The sequence below is a fragment of the Acipenser ruthenus genome, chromosome 40 (genome assembly GCF_902713425.1).
Source record: "Acipenser ruthenus chromosome 40, fAciRut3.2 maternal haplotype, whole genome shotgun sequence".
In the NCBI taxonomy this organism is placed as follows: Eukaryota; Metazoa; Chordata; class Actinopteri; order Acipenseriformes; family Acipenseridae; genus Acipenser; species Acipenser ruthenus.
Window position 1 is genome coordinate 8,030,894 of NC_081228.1, and position 18,428 is coordinate 8,049,321.

General features: G+C 44.0%; 1 pseudogene; it reads left to right on the forward strand.

Annotated features, from left to right (window-relative positions):
* The window catches only part of LOC117969672 (uncharacterized), a 37,714-nt pseudogene extending 19,517 nt beyond the window's left edge, over positions 1-18,197 (forward strand).
* Positions 18,198-18,428: the final 231 nt, after the last annotated feature.

Below are 18,428 nucleotides of genomic sequence, written 5' to 3' on the forward strand. Positions count from 1 at the left end.
GATAACACAGACATAAACAAATAAGATAGCTGCTTCTGCATCCAGTGTTCAAAGAATATCACAGACATTTGCAGAGCTTTTTGAGATGTTATAGTAATAAAATAATTACTTGGATCGCATTATTGAGGAGTTTGGTGATAAAACGAGTGATCAGGAGGCGATTTTTCAGTATGCATGACTATGAAGAGGTATGTCAAAAATACAGCGAACAAGGGGTGGGGTGGGGCTGGAGATGCAGTATTGAGTGTCCTGTTGATATGCAGTGCCTTTTAAACCTGTTTTACTGTGAAAAAAACAAAACTTTTAAATAGCGCGTCTAAAATAAACAGCGCGTGTGAAAATGAATTGGACCTGACGTGCCTGAGACGCGCTGAATAAATGGCCGCAAAGGGTGAAGGCCCCCCACCCAGTGAGGGACCAATACAAGCTGTTGACGGTCTCAGACAGCTTTATGCAAGCCCTCGCTTGGTGACTCGACCCAGCTCACCTGCGCCTAGGCGCCCCTCTGAGGTTCCCCACAAGGAGGGAGGTCATTACGATCAATGCCTCCATGGACAGGAGGAGCCTGGGGGAGCTGGCAACCCCACAAGTGGCCCAAGGGCTTGTTGTATGCCTTCCTGCCACTAGCGTTGGTCCCACGGTGTGAGGAGAAGACCAGATCAGAGAGCCTTCACTGACACACCCTGCTCACACTGTTACACTTCACTGACACACCCTGCTCACACTGTTACACTTCACTGACACACCCTGCTCACACTGTTACACTTCACTGACACACCCTGCTCACACTGTTACACTTCACTAACACACCCTGCTCACACTGTTACACTTCACTGACACACCCTGCTCACACTGTTACACTTCACTGACACACCCTGCTCATACTGTTACACTTCACTGACACACCCTGTTCATACTGTTACACTTCACTGACACACCCTGCTCACACTGTTACACTTCACTGACACACCCTGCTCACATTGTTACAGGAGCCTTCACAGGCTCTTTAGTGTTCTCTAACTTGTATATTAGAAATTAAAAAATATTTACTTTTAACGGACATTAATGTCTAGTTTGTTTTTTGTCTTTGTGTGTTTATTCCAGTTCACATTTACCAGCGCACGGGTGGTTGTGAGCTGCATGATGACGGGAGCAGGCGTGCATATTCGTCTCACGCGTATGATGGGAAGAATTTTATTAGTCTTGATGTGGAGACCCTGACCTGGACTGCTGCTGTGCCGCAGGCTGTCTTCTATAAACACAAGCTGGAAGCTGACATAGTCCGGCAACAGATCAGTTTGAAGTATCATAAACAGGAGTGTTACCAGTTGCTGGAGTGGTCTCCATCCCATACCTCCAGTATGGGATGGAGACCCTGCAGAGGAAAGGTAAAGTAACAATCTCATGCAGTATTCCTTGTGTTTAACTCATCAGATACTAACTGAGTGTTTATAGTTTAAAGGTAAAGTAACAATCTCATGCAGTATTCCTTGTGTTTAACTCATCAGATACTAACTGAGTGTTTATAGTTTAAAGGTAAAGTAACAATCTCATGCAGTATTCCTTGTGTTTAACTCATCAGATACTAACTGAGTGTTTATAGTTTAAAGGTAAAGTAACAATCTCATGCAGTATTCCTTGTGTTTAACTCATCAGATACTAACTGAGTGTTTGTAGTTTCAAGTGTGCACATACAAATCCATAAATCTTATTTGCATATGGATTTGTATTACTTACCTATAATTTATTATGTGTTTTTCTATAGTAAATCTATTTTCGTTTAGGTGAAAACCTATTCCAGTCTATTGCTGGTGCTGCTGCTGGTAACTGGTCATGTTTCTCATTAAGTCGGAAATGTTTTTTTTCTAACACATACATATATGATTTCCGTGTTTACAGTTTGTATGATTTATTTCCATTGAATTCAAGCAATAAAAAAATAAGTCCATATATCAAGTCACATTGAAGCTTAACTGACCCTCAATATATGTGCTGCTCAAATTCTAGATGCAAGCACTGCATTAACCCTTAGCGGTCCATTTATTCAGTGCATCTCAGGCGTGTCAGGTCCAATTTATTTTCACACGAGCAGTTTACTTTAGACGCGCTATTTAAAAGTATTTTTTTTCACAGTGAAACAGGTTTAAAAGGCACTGCATATCAACAGGACACTCAGTACTGCATCTCCAGCCCCGCCCCCCCCTTGTTCTGTATTTTTCACATACCTCTTCATAGTCGTGCATACTGATAAATCATCTCCTGATCACTCGTTTTACAACCAAACTCCTCAATAATGCGATCCAAGTAATTATTTTATTACTGTAACATCTCAAAAAATCTCTGCAAATGTCTGTGATATTCTTTGAGTGCTGGATGAGGAAGCAGCTATCTTGTTTGTTTATGTCCGTGTCATCTAAGTGGTGCCGGGGCTATCTGCTTCTCTCGGCTCCTATCGGTCTCACTCAGTTTTCTCTGCTTTTTCCTGAGAAAAAACGACTAGAGACCTATGCTTTACGTCTTTTTGATGATGTCGGACAGGGTCCGACATCGGACCAGAAAGGGAAAATTGTAATGTCGACAAAGAGTTAATAAATGAACCTGCAGATGATCATGCTGAAAACAGACACAGATTACATACCTGGATTTACACGGTAAGGGATTTACACACGCTTTCAACTACATGAAGACCCTGCTGCCTGCTTATGTCAGAAGAGATCTCACAAGCAGCTATATAACGTTTCAACATGGCAGAGATACAGTGATATTCCTAATAGAGTTGATATGGCAGAGATACAGTGATATTCCTAATAGAGTTGATATGACATAGATACAGTGATATTCCTAATAGAGTTGATATGACAGAGATACAGTGATATTCCTAATAGAGTTGATATGACAGAGATACAGTGATATTCCTAATAGAGTTGATATGACAGAGATACAGTGATATTCCTAATAGAGTTGATATGGCAGAGATACAGTGATATTCCTAATAGAGTTGATATGGCAGAGATAAAGTGATATTCCTAATAGAGTTGATATGACAGAGATACAGTGATATTCCTAATAGAGTTGATATGACAGAGATACAGTGATATTCCTAATAGAGTTGATATGGCAGAGATACAGTGATATTCCTAATAGAGCTGATATGACAGAGATACAGTGATATTCCCTATAGAGTTGATATGGCAGAGATACAGTGATATTCCTAATAGAGTTGATATGGCAGAGATATAGTGATATTCCTAATAGAGTTGATATGGCAGAGATACAGTGATATTCCTAATAGAGTTGATCTGGTGACCTGCCTGTGCTGTATGCGCTTCTGAGAAGAAAGATAAAAGAAAGCGATTTCTTTAAAAGGTCCCTGTACAGGGTTTGTTTATTTCAGAAAGGCGCCTCCCCCTCTGCCCCTGTGTTATTTTGTATTGTTTATTTGTTTTATTGTATTTAAATGTATGACGGCGAAAGTCGTGCTTGTTTGTTTATGTATTTAGTATTTATGACGGCGAAGTGCTGCGTATTTTGTTTTGTTAGTGACGGCGTATCCAAATGTTTTGTTTTTGTTTAGTAGCGTGGATGGGAAGCCCCATTTAAAAACTCGTGCAGAAGGTGGCCATCTCCCGAATTAATTAGGTGATTTAATTTGTTGCTAATCGGAAGATGGTCACCTGTTATAAAAGCCTGCATCTCTTGGCACTCGGGGTGGTGTTGGAAGGAGAGAGTGAGCGAGAGTGGAGAGAACTGAGAGAGAGAAACGTAAACAGTAAAACGGATAGGAACAGTGAAGGCGATAGCCCAGCCTGACTTATTCAATGTGTATTTCTGTGTTCATGATTTTATTCTGTTTGACTATTTGTTTTGCTCTGTGAGCACAGTTTCTTTTTGTTTAAACTTTTGATTTATTTTTGCTGGAATAAAAACGGCACAGCCTTTACCTGCAGTACTTGCCTGGTGTCAGTATTTTGCCCGTCCCTGCTTCTGTCTGACGTCACCGCCCAGTCACTCTGTCACAGTCCCTCTAATATCAAACTGAAAAAGCACTTACACACTGACTTTATCTATGTCCTTGATTTGTAACTATAATTTATATTTTAGATTACAATTGCATTTTTTATTGTCCGTTGTTCAAATGCAGTTGTGTCCTGTGTTAACCAGTTTGTAAACACTGCCTGGTATTTGTATTACTATGACAAGTCTGTATTCAGTGAGCTTTATTTGGAAATGTCTGTGTAGAGCCCATTCATTCAGTTTCCTCACATCTCTTCCTACACAATGTATTCTTTATATTTGTGCTGTTCAGCTTTGGGAAGTTTCAAGGAGGAACTTGGAATTGCATTCTCAATAACTTCACAATCCGTGCTTCACACATACCTGGAAAAAAGTAATGATCTAGCTGATTCCAACGCTTCAAGAAACTGGCCCCAACCATCTTTATTATTACGTGGAATTCAAAAATCCTCACTCAGTCCTACCACAGCTTGTCTACCAATCACTTTCAACATGTTATCTACACTAATTTCTGGTTGTTTTTCCCCCATACATTGACCTCCTCATGGAAACTATGCATGATTGTTTTTTGGGGGGTTTTACAAACTGGAGAATTCACTGCTATTCTTTTTTCAATCCAGCAACAAATCTTTGCGTCAATGATCTCTACATGACAGAGGCTTACTATCTTCTCCATCTCCTTCGTTCCAAAGAGGACCGCCTTCAACAAGGAGTCCATATCCACTACCATAAGATTCTACATGACAGAGACTTACTATCTTCTCCATCTCCTTTGTTCCAAAGAGGAACGCCTTCAACAAGGAGTCCATATCCACCACCATAAGATTCTACATGACAGAGACTATCTTCTCCATCTCCTTCATTCCAAAGAGGAACACCTTCAACAAGGAGTCCATATCCAATACCATAGGATTCTACATGACAGAGGCTTACTATCTTCTCCATCTCCTTCGTTCCAAAGAGGACCGCCTTCAACAAGGAGTCCATATCCACTACCATAAGATTCTACATGACAGAGACTTACTATCTTCTCCATCTCCTTCGTTCCAAAGAGGACCGCCTTCAACAAGGAGTCCATATCTATTACCATAAGATTCCTTTGAACCTTTGCTTCTACACCTCCATCTACAAGTACATCTTAGTCAGGACTTTCAATAATACTCCCCAAGATCCTTTGTTCGTAACAGAAACAAATAAGCCTGTAACTCGATCATGGTTTTCAAGCCACGTATCCAGGCTATTACTTCATGCAGGTTTCTCTTCCACAGATTTTTCAGACCATTCTTTCAGGATCGGAGCAGCCACTTCAGCAGCCAAAGCTGGACTTTCCCCTCACATGATCAAACATCATGGCAGATGGGCCTCCCGTGCTGTAGAACGGTATATTAGGACTGCTCCAGAAGACTGTTGCTCAACTAGCAATGAGCCATTAGAGTTTGGGGGGGGGGGGGGTCAAGTATATTTTATATCTAGTTCATTCCAGCACTTTAGCTCGTTTTTGACTTTTTGGGGGGAAGGACCTGCTGACCTGGCATCGTCAGATCAGTTCCTCTTTCAGAGGGCGGTGGCGTCTTCTTCTCCCCTGAACAGACGGGACCAGCGGCAAAAAGTACATAATCACCTCTCACCCAAACTAGCAGTCATGATCCCACATTGAATTGGAAGCTTAGACTGAAATTCGGGGGAGGGATTATTGAATGATTGTTCTCCCATTCAGTACAATTGAATAATTGTCTCATTAGATCACTCCACGTGTGATATAAATCACAGCAAACTTACCTGGGCATTGCTGCCGTGTTCTAGTTGCAATCCTACCCTCCACCTTCCCAACTTCCACCTTAATGCAGGCAGTCCCCTGCTGATCCGGGCGGTGCTGTCATCTTCTCCCCTGAACAGGACCATACAAGCAGTCGTGATCCGGACATTGGATTAATTGTCGTTTAACCCTTCGCAGTCCATTTATTCAGCGCGTCAGGTCCAATTTATTTTCATACGCGCAGTTTATTTTAGACTGTTTTAAAATATTTTTTCACAGTAAAACAGGTTTAAAAGGCACTGCATATCAACAGGACACTCAGTACTGCATCTCCAGCCCCGCCCCACCCCTTGTTCACTGTATTTTTCACATACCTCTTCATACTCGTGCATACGAATTGTGAGGGTCTGGAACCAACTCCCCAGTAATGTTGTTGAAGCTGACACCCTGGGATCCTTCAAGAAGCTGCTTGATGAGATTCTGGGATCAATAAGCTACTAACAACCAAACGAGCAAGATGGACTGAATGGCCTCCTCTCGTTTGTAAACTTTCTTATGTTCTTATGTTCTTATGTTCATACCGATAAATCATCTCCTGATCACTCGTTGTATCACCAAACTCCTCAATAATGCGATCCAAGTCATTATTTTATTACTATAACATCTCAAAAAGCTCTGCAAATGTCCATGATATTCTTTGAGCGCTGGATGCGGAAGCAAGGAGAAAAAACGACTAGAGACCAAGGACCGCAAAGGGTTAATTGAATCCATATTGATTCACTGTTATGATTACTATCCAGTATTTCCATTTCCATGTCATTCTTGATGTATATTGCAACCCCTCCCCCTATTTTATCCGATCTGTCTCTCCTAACTATCCTATATCCTTCCATGTTACACTCGTCTCCATCATTTGGTGTTTTCTACATTAACTGTGGCTTCAAATTCTAGAAATGTGTTTTTAATGCTTCTCGCGTTTAAATATAAACATTTAAGTTTATGAACATCTATGACAGTTTGGTTGCGCTTGTTTGTTTTCTTGTTCTTTTGTGTATTTCTTAAATTTTATTTTTAATTACTTGATTTGATATTTGTTTTGTAGCTCCCCATGGCTCTATTCTTGACTCTAGCCTCCCTGCCCCCCCATGCCCCAAGTTTTAACTCAACCATCGGGAAGGTTCCCCAGAGCCCCGGATCCCCTCCTGTACAGCCCACGCCCCGTCGAGAAGGTTCCCCAGAGCCCCGGATCCCCTCCTGTACAGCCCCCGTCCCGTCGAGAAGGTTCCCCAGAGCCCCGGATCCCCTCCTGTACAGCCCCCGTCCCGTCGAGAAGGTTCCCCAGAGCCCCGGATCCCCTCCTGTACAGCCCCCGTCCCGTCGAGAAGGTTCCCCAGAGCCCCGGATCCCCTCCTGTACAGCCCCCGTCCCGTCGAGAAGGTTCCCCAGAGCCCCGGATCCCCTCCTGTACAGCCCCCGTCCCGTCGAGAAGGTTCCCCAGAGCCCCGGATCCCCTCCTGTACAGCCCCCGTCCCGTCGAGAAGGTTCCCCAGAGCCCCGGATCCCCTCCTGTACAGCCCCCGCCCCGTCGAGAAGGTTCCCCAGAGCCCCGGATCCCCTCCTGTACAGCCCCCGTCCCGTCGAGAAGGTTCCCCAGAGCCCCGGATCCCTTCCTGTACAGCCCCCGTCCCGTCGAGAAGGTTCCCCAGAGCCCCGGATCCCCTCCTGTACAGCCCCCGTCCCGTCGAGAAGGTTCCCCAGAGCCCCGGATCCCCTCCTGTACAGCCCCCGCCCCGTCGAGAAGGTTCCCCAGAGCCCCGGATCCCCTCCTGTACAGCCCCCGTCCCGTCGAGAAGGTTCCCCAGAGCCCCGGATCCCCTCCTGTACAGCCCCCGTCCCGTCGAGAAGGTTCCCCAGAGCCCCGGATCCCCTCCTGTACAGCCCCCGCCCCGTCGAGAAGGTTCCCGAGAGCCCCGGATCCCCTCCTGTACAGCCCCCGTCCCGTCGAGAAGGTTCCCCAGAGCCCCGGATCCCTTCCTGTACAGCCCCCGTCCCGTCGAGAAGGTTCCCCAGAGCCCCGGATCCCCTCCTGTACAGCCCCCGTCCCGTCGAGAAGGTTCCCCAGAGCCCCGGATCCCCTCCTGTACAGCCCCCGTCCCGTCGAGAAGGTTCCCCAGAGCCCCGGATCCCCTCCTGTACAGCCCCCGTCCCGTCGAGAAGGTTCCCCAGAGCCCCGGATCCCCTCCTGTACAGCCCCCGCCCCGTCGAGAAGGTTCCCCAGAGCCCCGGATCCCCTCCTGTACAGCCCCCGTCCCGTCGAGAAGGTTCCCCAGAGCCCCGGATCCCTTCCTGTACAGCCCCCGTCCCGTCGAGAAGGTTCCCCAGAGCCCCGGATCCCTTCCTGTACAGCCCCCGTCCCGTCGAGAAGGTTCCCCAGAGCCCCGGATCCCCTCCTGTACAGCCCCCGTCCCGTCGAGAAGGTTCCCCAGAGCCCCGGATCCCCTCCTGTACAGCCCCCGTCCCGTCGAGAAGGTTCCCCAGAGCCCCGGATCCCTTCCTGTACAGCCCCCGCCCCGTCGAGAAGGTTCCCCAGAGCCCCGGATCCCCTCCTGTACAGCCCACTCCCTGTCATTTTTAGGTTTTTCACCATGTGTTTAAACTTCTGATCTTCTCCTGATTTCTTGGCCCTGCGCGTGGCACCAGCAGTATTTCCGAGAAAACTACCGTAGAGGCTCTGCTTTTGCCTTAACATGAATTATGCCAACTGGATCCATCCCGGCCCAGGCCATCCAATCTCTGGCTATCCTGTTGTCTTTGCAGCCAATCACAGTAACAATAAGAAACATTTCAAGCTACACAGGCTGAAGTGTAAACACCCCAGTCCAGCTACAAATCCAACTGGAACCATCATCAAAGGCAACCGCTAAAAAAGATGCCTATAATATTAAACAAACTGTTTTATAACTTATTAATGCATTTCCTTATTTTATTTAACTGTATGGCTTTATATTGAAGTTCCCTTTCAAGTATGAAATGTATCCATTACATAATGGGCTAACTTTGTTTACCTGAAAATTCTGAGACTTACCAAAGCTGTCACTCAATGACTGGCAATGTCCTCACACCAGTCTCCGCCCCTAAGCTCGATGATGATATGGTGCCATTTTCTTTTAAGCCTGATTTGAACAAGCTGCAGAGAGACCCATCGTTTCAGCGGCTGGGGCATGGTCTAGAATGGTAGGGGACGTAGGGGAGGTGTAACCCCCATTGCGCACTAGTGTACCTACGGTGCTGCTGAATCGGTATCATTCGCCAGTGTAGTGTTCCATCACCTTGCAGTGCTGGCACCACCGAGCCTCTTCCATTCTCTCCAGCGCATATGACTGAAGGGGGGCGTGAACGAGGCCACCCACAGTGGTGCCTGGGCTCGGCACAGGTGAAGCACCACTCTTCCCCTTTCAGACAGGTGAGGCAGCCATCCAGCCCTTGGTCCATTTCCTCCCCTCGGGCAGGCAGCGCCTCCCTCGCTTGCCTCTGTGATCGGACACTCTTCCCCTTTTTCTTAATTTTCTCACAAAAAAATCCAGAAAAATAAAATACCCGGCGTGAGTGTCTGGAGGCGTGTTATCCCACGTTCTGATACCACGTGTAACAGGATAGCTTGTGGGTGACGTCAGACCAGGAAGAAGTCTGGACACAGTACTGGGGTTGAATGCGCTGCTGCACGGGCTTTAATTATAAATCAAAGATAAGCAAATAAACACAAAACAATACATTTAAATCATACTAATATAAACACAAAACAGTACATTTAAATCATACTAATATAAACACAAAACAGTACATTTAAATCATACTAATATAAATAAACACAAAACAGTACATTTAAATCATACTAATATAAATAAACACAGGGGCAGGGGGGACCCCAGCACAAGCACTGGTTCTAGGGCTTCATATTTTTATTTTGATTCATTTAGAAGAGAAAGCAGTCATTTTTTCTTGTGCTTCACGTTTGTTTGCTACAGTATGCTCTGTTTTTGCAATGGTGAAACACAGTGTTTTGGGCTGCTAACACAGAGCCATACAGTAGTTATACAATTCTATAGTTTTGGCAGGGAAAGAAACAAGTCAGCAAAAAAGACAGACTAGTGAAAAAAACATTTTGATTACCAAAAAACTCCAATAAACCAAGTAGGGCTGTGTTCGAAGGTTCGTTCCCTAGCCAGGAATTCGAAGGTAGTTTTAAACCTTCGAAGGTTTGTCAGGTGGCATTCAGGCACTGCGTTTTTTATCCTCTGTTAACAGAAACCGTTGACAATGTGTGAATAATAATGAATCACAAATTGAATGTCACTCACATGCAAAATTGGATCTTTGATTTGTATATACTGCCCAGTCCCTGACCACATTCCGGCGCCTCCTTAAGACTCACCTCTTCAAAGAGCACCTGTAGAACTCCTCTGTTTGTATCCTGGGACACTATCACCCTTCATGTAAATGTGCTTTATTTTGCTCTTATCTGCCCCCTATTTTACTGCATTTAATCCTGTACTTCAGAATACTGTAATCTGCCAAGTGTTTAACCTGTAGTACTTTGTATTTAATCACATCCTGATGTAACTATCACTATTTAATCATATCCTGATGTAACTATCACTATTATCTGCTGTATTATTGAATTGTGGTTTGTCACACTTGTACTTTGCTTGAACAAAAGTTATTGTATTTCTTGCTCTTATTGTATTACTTGTATTGTAACACTTGAAATGTATTTGCTTACGATTGTAAGTCGCCCTGGATAAGGGCGTCTGCTAAGAAATAAATAATAATAATAATACTATGTAAACAAAAGATGTTGAATTAGAATCTGCTACCAAATCATTATACATAGCAACTCTACATGGCGCAGCTCCTGTGTATGGAGCAGGTATAGTATCCAAAGCACTGGGGGGTACCTCTAGTGGCTGTATTGCTTCAGTAAAATATGTACTGAATACCTCGTGTACAAGACAGTGTAAGAGAAGTGCTGTGGTAGAATACGTTTGAAAATATACGCAAACACTAATAATCTTAATTTCGAAAAAACTGAGCACCGTTCGTCCCTCCCCCTCCAGCTCGTGTTATCTAGAAGCAAATCTCTTCATTCTCCATCTCGACAGCAAAGCGTTGTGTAGTGTAAGCTGTATTGAAAGAAATGTCTCGAAATCCCTCTGCTAGTTGGGATTTTTTTCTTAAATGCCCAGGCGACCAAAAAAAAAAAGTTGAATGCAAATTGTGGAAGCGTTTGTTGATGTATCATGGAGGCACAATCAGTCTCCGGAGTCACTTGACAAGCGGAAGTTCACATTAGTATTAGTATTAATGTTGTTAGTAGCAGTTAAATGATGGCTGATAAGCTGCTTGGAATGGTGACTGTTAAATAAAGCTTGTTTTGCCTCAGTCCTCTGCTGCAATGCAGTCTTACTGTATATATCAATTATGTGTAAATAAACAATGTATAAAGAAATGTTTTGCTATGCTAAGATCACTGATAATGCACAGGCTGTGCTATTCAATTACTATAAACACAAAGGTACCTGTAAAAACACAATGCCTGTTTGTTCTGCTGTTAACTAAGACACTGCTGAGCTGATCTGTTTTGATGTGATCAGTTCCAATTGAAACTGACCAGCATGCCAGGGCTAGAGCTACACTCAGGTCAGCCATACATTAGCTCCATTTACATATACCCTCTCAGCCAATCAGAGTGCAGGATGTTTCTCCAGTGTGATTGAATACTACATGAAACAATCCTGGGGTGTAACTGTAACAGTACTGATGTTCTCCTTCACCAGTCCGTCCTGCAGTGACGCTGATACAGAGGAAAGCGCGGGAATCTGCAGGAACGGACGTCATTTGCCACGTGACGGGGTTCTACCCCCGAGAGGTTGAGGTGAACTGGATCAGAGACGGTGAGGCTCTGCTGGAGGAGGGGGTGTGGAGTGGAGAGGTGCTACCCAACGGGGACACAACCTACCAGCTGAGAAAGATCCTGACAGTGAGTCCTGAGGACCAGAAGAAACACAACTACTCCTGCCAGGTGGACCACGCCAGTCTGGATGAGAAGATGGATGTGAAATGGGGTAAGAGAGAGAGAGAGACCCTGCTACTGAAATAGACTGTGTGAGCAGGGAGGGAGGGAGGGAGGGAGTGAGGGTGTACTTGAGACCCTGGTACTGAAATAGACTGTGTGAGCAGGGAGGGAGGGAGGGAGGGTGTACTTGAGACCCTGGTACTGAAATAGACTGTGTGAGCAGGGAGGGAGGGAGGGAGGGAGGCTGTACCTGAAGTATACAATGAGAAAACACAAACACTACAGCCACTCTCTTCAATTCAAAAGCTTTTTATTGCAACAGGGATTTCCCAGCTGAAGTTCCCTCCTAATAGCACTTCACAAAGGGGTCTGCTTTAAGAACAGTTGGTGCTAGATTAGTTTATCTCATGGATGCACCCTTATGAAAGAATAGACAGATTGTAGAGGGGAGAACACCATTCATTTCAATAGGGATTGTAGAGGGGAGCACACCATTCATTTCAATAGGGATTGTAGAGGGGAGCACACCATTCATTTCAATAGGGATTGTAGAGGGGAGCACACCATTCATTTCAATAGGGATTGTAGAGGGGAGCACACCATTCATTTCAATAGGGATTGTAGAGGGGAGCACACCATTCTTTTCAATAGGGATTGTAGAGGGGAGAACACCATTCATTTCAATAGGGATTGTAGAGGGGAGCACATCATTCATTTCAATAGGGATTGTAGAGGGGAGCACACCATTCATTTCAATAGGGATTGTAGAGGGGAGCACACCATTCATTTCAATAGGGATTGTAGAGGGGAGCACACCATTCATTTCAATAGGGATTGTAGAGGGGAGCACACCATTCATTTCAATAGGGATTGTAGAGGGGAGCACACCATTCATTTCAATAGGGATTGTAGAGGGGAGCACACCATTCATTTCAATAGGGATTGTAGAGGGGAGCACACCATTCATTTCAATAGGGATTGTAGAGGGGAGCACACCATTCATTACAATAGGGATTGTAGAGGGGAGCACATCATTCATTTCAATAGGGATTGTAGAGGGGAGCACACCATTCATTTCAATAGGGATTGTAGAGGGGAGCACACCATTCATTTCAATAGGGATTGTAGAGGGGAGCACACCATTCATTTCAATAGGGATTGTAGAGGGGAGCACACCATTCATTTCAATAGGGATTGTAGAGGGGAGCACACCATTCATTTCAATAGGGGTTGTAGAGGGGAGCACACCATTCATTTCAATAGGGATTGTAGAGGAGAGCACACCATTCATTTCAATAGGGATTGTAGAGGGGAGCACACCATTCATTTCAATAGGGATTGTAGAGGGGAGCACACCATTCATTTCAATAGGGATTGTAGAGGGGAGCACACCATTCATTTCAATAGGGATTGTAGAGGGGAGCACACCATTCATTTCAATAGGGATTGTAGAGGGGAGCACACCATTCATTACAATAGGGATTGTAGAGGGGAGCACACCATTCATTTCAATAGGGATTGTAGAGGGGAGCACACCATTCATTTCAATAGGGATTGTAGAGGGGAGCACACCATTCATTTCAGTAGGGATTGTAGAGGGGAGCACACCATTCATTTCAATAAGGATTGTAGAGGAGAGCACACCATTCATTTCAATAGGGATTGTAGTGGGGAGCACACCATTCATTTGAATAGGGATTTGGTCGGGACCCATAAATCATGCTGAATTACCCAGAATGCCGGTTTGTAGAGGGGCCGGATTAGGCTGGTTTTACTGGAAATGCTGAGAAGAACATACGAGACCCTAATAACCAAGTTTTATGACGATGAAAATACCCTTTTTTTGTTGTCTTCATGTTGCTGAGAGGGAGAACATGTACTTATATCCAGATGTTAAAGGATAATTAGTCAGACCTTTCAATTGAGTAAATGAAACACTGTACCTTCTCTTAATTTGAAATACAAGCTATACATTAATGGTCAAATATGGTAGTTTCAAATGTGCCACTGTAAGAAAGGTCTAACCCCAGACAATGCAATATTGAAGAATAACGCCAGTTCGGTTAGGACTATGTGGTACTTTAGCCTCACCAAAGTGGCCATAAGCAATACCAATTCTAATTTCAGGAGGGGGTTAATGACCAGTGGGGGGGGGGGGTGGACTTGAAACCAAAAGTGTTTCACAGAATTTGTTAGAGTGACTCCTGAGCTTCTTACAGCAATACTAACATCTTAGGACCCGCAGCCCCTACAGGGTAAAGGGTTGGGCTGAAATTTGAATAACTTGCCAGGAGTGAGTACGGTGCTCCTGGTGTTTGTGTCTCTCAAGCCCTGTTCATTACGAGTAGAACGAGGTGCTGCACATGATGGGAGCGTCTAAGTTGAGCCCAGGGTGATTTTTTGGGTCAGGGTCACTGTTTCACTTTAGGTTGACCTTTGCCAGGTCACAGCTCGAAGGGGAAATCAAAAATAAAAAAATTATTAGCATTTCTGATCTCAGCGGGCCCGAAACCCCCAGGTGAATTTTTCTAGCAAAGCCTGCCCCTTTTCTGGTTGTTGGCGTGGAATGAACCGATATGTATACATTTTAGAAGTATTTATTAATCACCACTCAAATTGTCTGTTTGTTTAATGTTTACACCGGGCTGGCAAATGAGTTCCCGCACTTTATTGTTGAGAATTTCACCCCCCTCTTCACTGATTGCTTTTGCTAAACAGTCTCCTGTGTGTTTGCAGTTCCAGAGGCTGCTCTCAACATGGGGTTTGTTGCTGCTGGTGTGCTGGCTGCTCTGGGTCTGATCATCGCAGTGATCATAGGAGCTCTCATCTGGAAGAAAAGAGCATCAGGTGAGAGAGAGGGAGACGGAGTTAAGAGCTGCTTTATTAATGCTGCATTTCTAATTCCTTTATGAATTGTGTTCTGTATGTACAGAATAGACATGATGGAGACATGAAATATACATATTTATGAGATTAACTGAACAAACTCCCATTTCTAGATTATCCCAGTCTTTTAATGCCGCTGGTCTCTCCTGCAGTAAATGTGTTAAAGGTGCCTGTACTAGTCTTTGCACTGGGCTGCTGATTCCTCCATGTAGGAATCTGAAGAGATGTCTTCCACAGTTGTCTCTGGACTCAGCTTTCAGCTGGCCTTAAAGTTTAGGTTCTGAATAAACTGCTGCCAGCACTGGGGCAGTGAGGATGGATAGAGCCCTAACTCCTGAAACAGCTACCCAAGGATTTGAACCCCTGATGGCACTCCAGATTTGCAGAGTACTGGAAACGTTACCCAACATGAGTTTAACACACAGGCTATGCTCTTGGAAAACAACATGATGATGATAATGTGTGCTTATAAGCTCAATGGGACTCTTCCAGGTGCCGATAAGGACATGAGTCTTGTATTTTAGAAGTGCTTTACAACAGGAACTCACACATCAGTGACACAGAGGCTGAATGCAGCATATAGCTAGACCTGCTGTACATTCTCTCAGTCTTTATCTCATTGCAGTCGGTGGAACTCAAGGAAACCAGGATATTTTGGGAGGCCCTGGACAGGGACACTGACCCACAATTTCAGGGCAGTCCTGTCCAAAGCTGGACGGGTCACCCTGGTCACTAAAGCAGAAATGACTCGAGCCCCCAGTCATGACTTTACTTGGGCTGCTATTTTTGTTCTTTTAATGCGTTTAAAATAAAAATTGCACATGAAGGAGAGTAACTGGCAGAATCTTCAGAAAAATATCTGCTGTGGTTTTAGTGCATGAGGTCAGAGTTTCTGTGTGATTTTAGGGAGTGCTTTTAGCAATGAATCTCAACAGGGTCCTATAGTTGTATAAAGCAGGGCTGGGTGCAGGGAAAGTGAATCCAGCCCTGGCATGTGTGCTCTAATAACATGAGTGCAATCACAACCTTCTCCAGTGCCTGGAATAATGACAAGACATTTCTCAGTGATATGAAGCTGCTGATAGATTCACTTGTAAATACAGTAACCCTGAGTTTTGTAATTCACTCCTAGGTGCCAGGAGCCCTGACTACACACCAGCGCAGAGTGAGTATTTTAGATGTGTTTTAATTGTATAGATTTAAGAAGAAGAAATAAAACACTTCTAATGTGTTGAAGATCAAGGCTGGAGAAAAACAAACATAATTGAATTCAAGAATTACAATTTAAAAGACGACTCTGAATTTAACTTGCGCTACATGAAAACCGATCTGTAGAAACTGCCTGTACCTTCTTAATATCATTTCGATGGTTCAGAGTTGTAATCTATGTGTTTCTGCAGAGCTGTCTCTACCTGGTTTGCTCTGCTTTTAGGAGCTCATTGTTTTCTATGGTTCAGAGTTGTAATCTATGTGTTTCTGCAGAGCTGTCTCTACCTGGTTTGCTCTGCTTTTAGGAGCTCATTGTTTTCTATGGTTCAGAGTTGTAATCTATGTGTTTCTGCAGAGCTGTCTCTACCTGGTTTGCTCTGCTTTTAGGAGCTCATTGTTTTCTATGGTTCAGAGTTGTAATCTATGTGTTTCTGCAGAGCTGTCTCTACCTGGTTTGCTCTGCTTTTAGGAGCTCATTGTTTTCTATGGTTCAGAGTTGTAATCTATGTGTTTCTGCAGAGCTGTCTCTACCTGGTTTGCTCTGCTTTTAGGAGCTCATTGTTTTCTAATGCCACACCTGCTAGATACTAAACTACAGTAACATTCAAATATAAACCCAAGCGAGAAGGGCTTTACAGGGTCTTCTATGAAAGATCTCCTCATTCCTGGTGTCTGCTTCTATTGATTTTATTATTATTATTATTATTATTTCAGCAAAGGAACAAAGTGATGCTTCATCCACCTCATCCAACTTCACAGACGACGACAGGTAAAGATACATTTTCATGCACTTCTAATTACTATTTGTGTTTTGTTTTGTTTTGTATTAAAGACAGCACTGCTTACATTTCAAAATATGTACTGTTTTTGTTGAATGGAAAGATTTTTGATCTTCTATACTTAAACTTCCACTATTCTCTTGAGAGCCAGCTGTAGTCTATGGTTTGCCGTTTTTTTTGAGATTGGTACTGTAGCCTATGGTTTGCTATTTAAGTTGACAGTTGCCTGACTCTTCTGAGCTACATGAGATTTTGTGTTTCCTGTGAGTCTCACATGAATAATGGACGCCAGTGTCAAAAGTATGCTTGTGTGCCCCCTTCTTAATCAGATGTGATGATTGTAAATCTATTGTGATGCTTCATATGTCATCTTCCTGCTAAACTTGAGAAAGATGATAACAGCTTGTGAAAATTGATACTGCATGTAAACCTGGCCAGTGACGTGCACTGATACTCCAGCATGGACTTGATAGGACAGAGCACAGCACACCAACAAGCAGGGTAGAGTTCAGAGGAGAGCCTGAGAGCGCTCCTGCTTCTCACTGACTCCAGCATTGTTTTGATAGGACAGTCAGTAAAGAGCCTGATGCTTGTAGGGATAGTTCAGAGCGCCCGCTCTTTTCTACCCATCTCACCAGTCATGATGTTTGGAGAGGCAGGACCTACTAATTTGAGACAAAGATGTGTCACACATTTATGTGTTATTGAGACTAAAATCTGTGTTGGACTCTTCTGACTGATCTCATCTGTTTTAATCCCATCACAGCTTATACATTATTGGGTATAATTTTCATTCTGTTCACAGCAGAGTAAAATGAGTCCCCATCTTCTGTAAGGATGAAACGGTGTGACTGTAACAGAGGTGCAGGGAGCAGCAGTTAGGATTTTGAGTTGTTTCTTGCTAGTTTTGAGGGTGCAAACACAAACACAGACTGGCTCCATTGTGCTTTTCTCACCCATGTGCTTTACTAACCACAGTCTCTTTGTTCCATGTCTGTATTGTTCCAGGTGTGACTCCATTGCAGAGAAGCTGATGACACAGACAGAATAAACGACTCAGCTGAGGCTTCATCTTTTCCACTTCATTGTGCCTGATATTACCACACAGAACGATCGCACAAACCAATAGACAAGGAAGCTGTGTGGCAGCCGTCTGTGTCTGAATGTGAAGTCATTTGTAGAATTATTTTATGTCATGTATTATTATTTTACTGAAGCTTTGAGATGTACAGAAGATGTTAACGTTTCAGTGTACCTGTAATATTTCTGTAAATAGTAAATGGATATAAGTGTCACTTCTTTAACTTCTTTCAGTCTAAAATAATGTAATGAGTCAAACTCTCTGAAAAAACATTCTTTAAATAACTGTAAGTGAAGCTTTTTGAGGAGCATCTTGAAATGTGATCAAGAGTATCATGTGAAGCATAAATGTGTTTGTGAAGGCTGGGAGCCCTGCACATGAAAAGAGGGCAGGGCATAGCCCTGTTTGGCAGCGTGGATGGGAAGCCCCATCCACAATTTTACAACCTTGTGGTAATGTGTGGCTGTCGCTAGTGCGTTGTTAAACTAGCCGGCAGTCACACATAATTAATAAACTGGTGCAGATTGTGGCCGAGGGGTAATAGAATCATTACTAGCTAGACCCCTCGGCACGGTATATAAACCTGCAGCGCTCTCAGTTGGGGGTGGAGAGTAGTGGGGAGAACGCGAG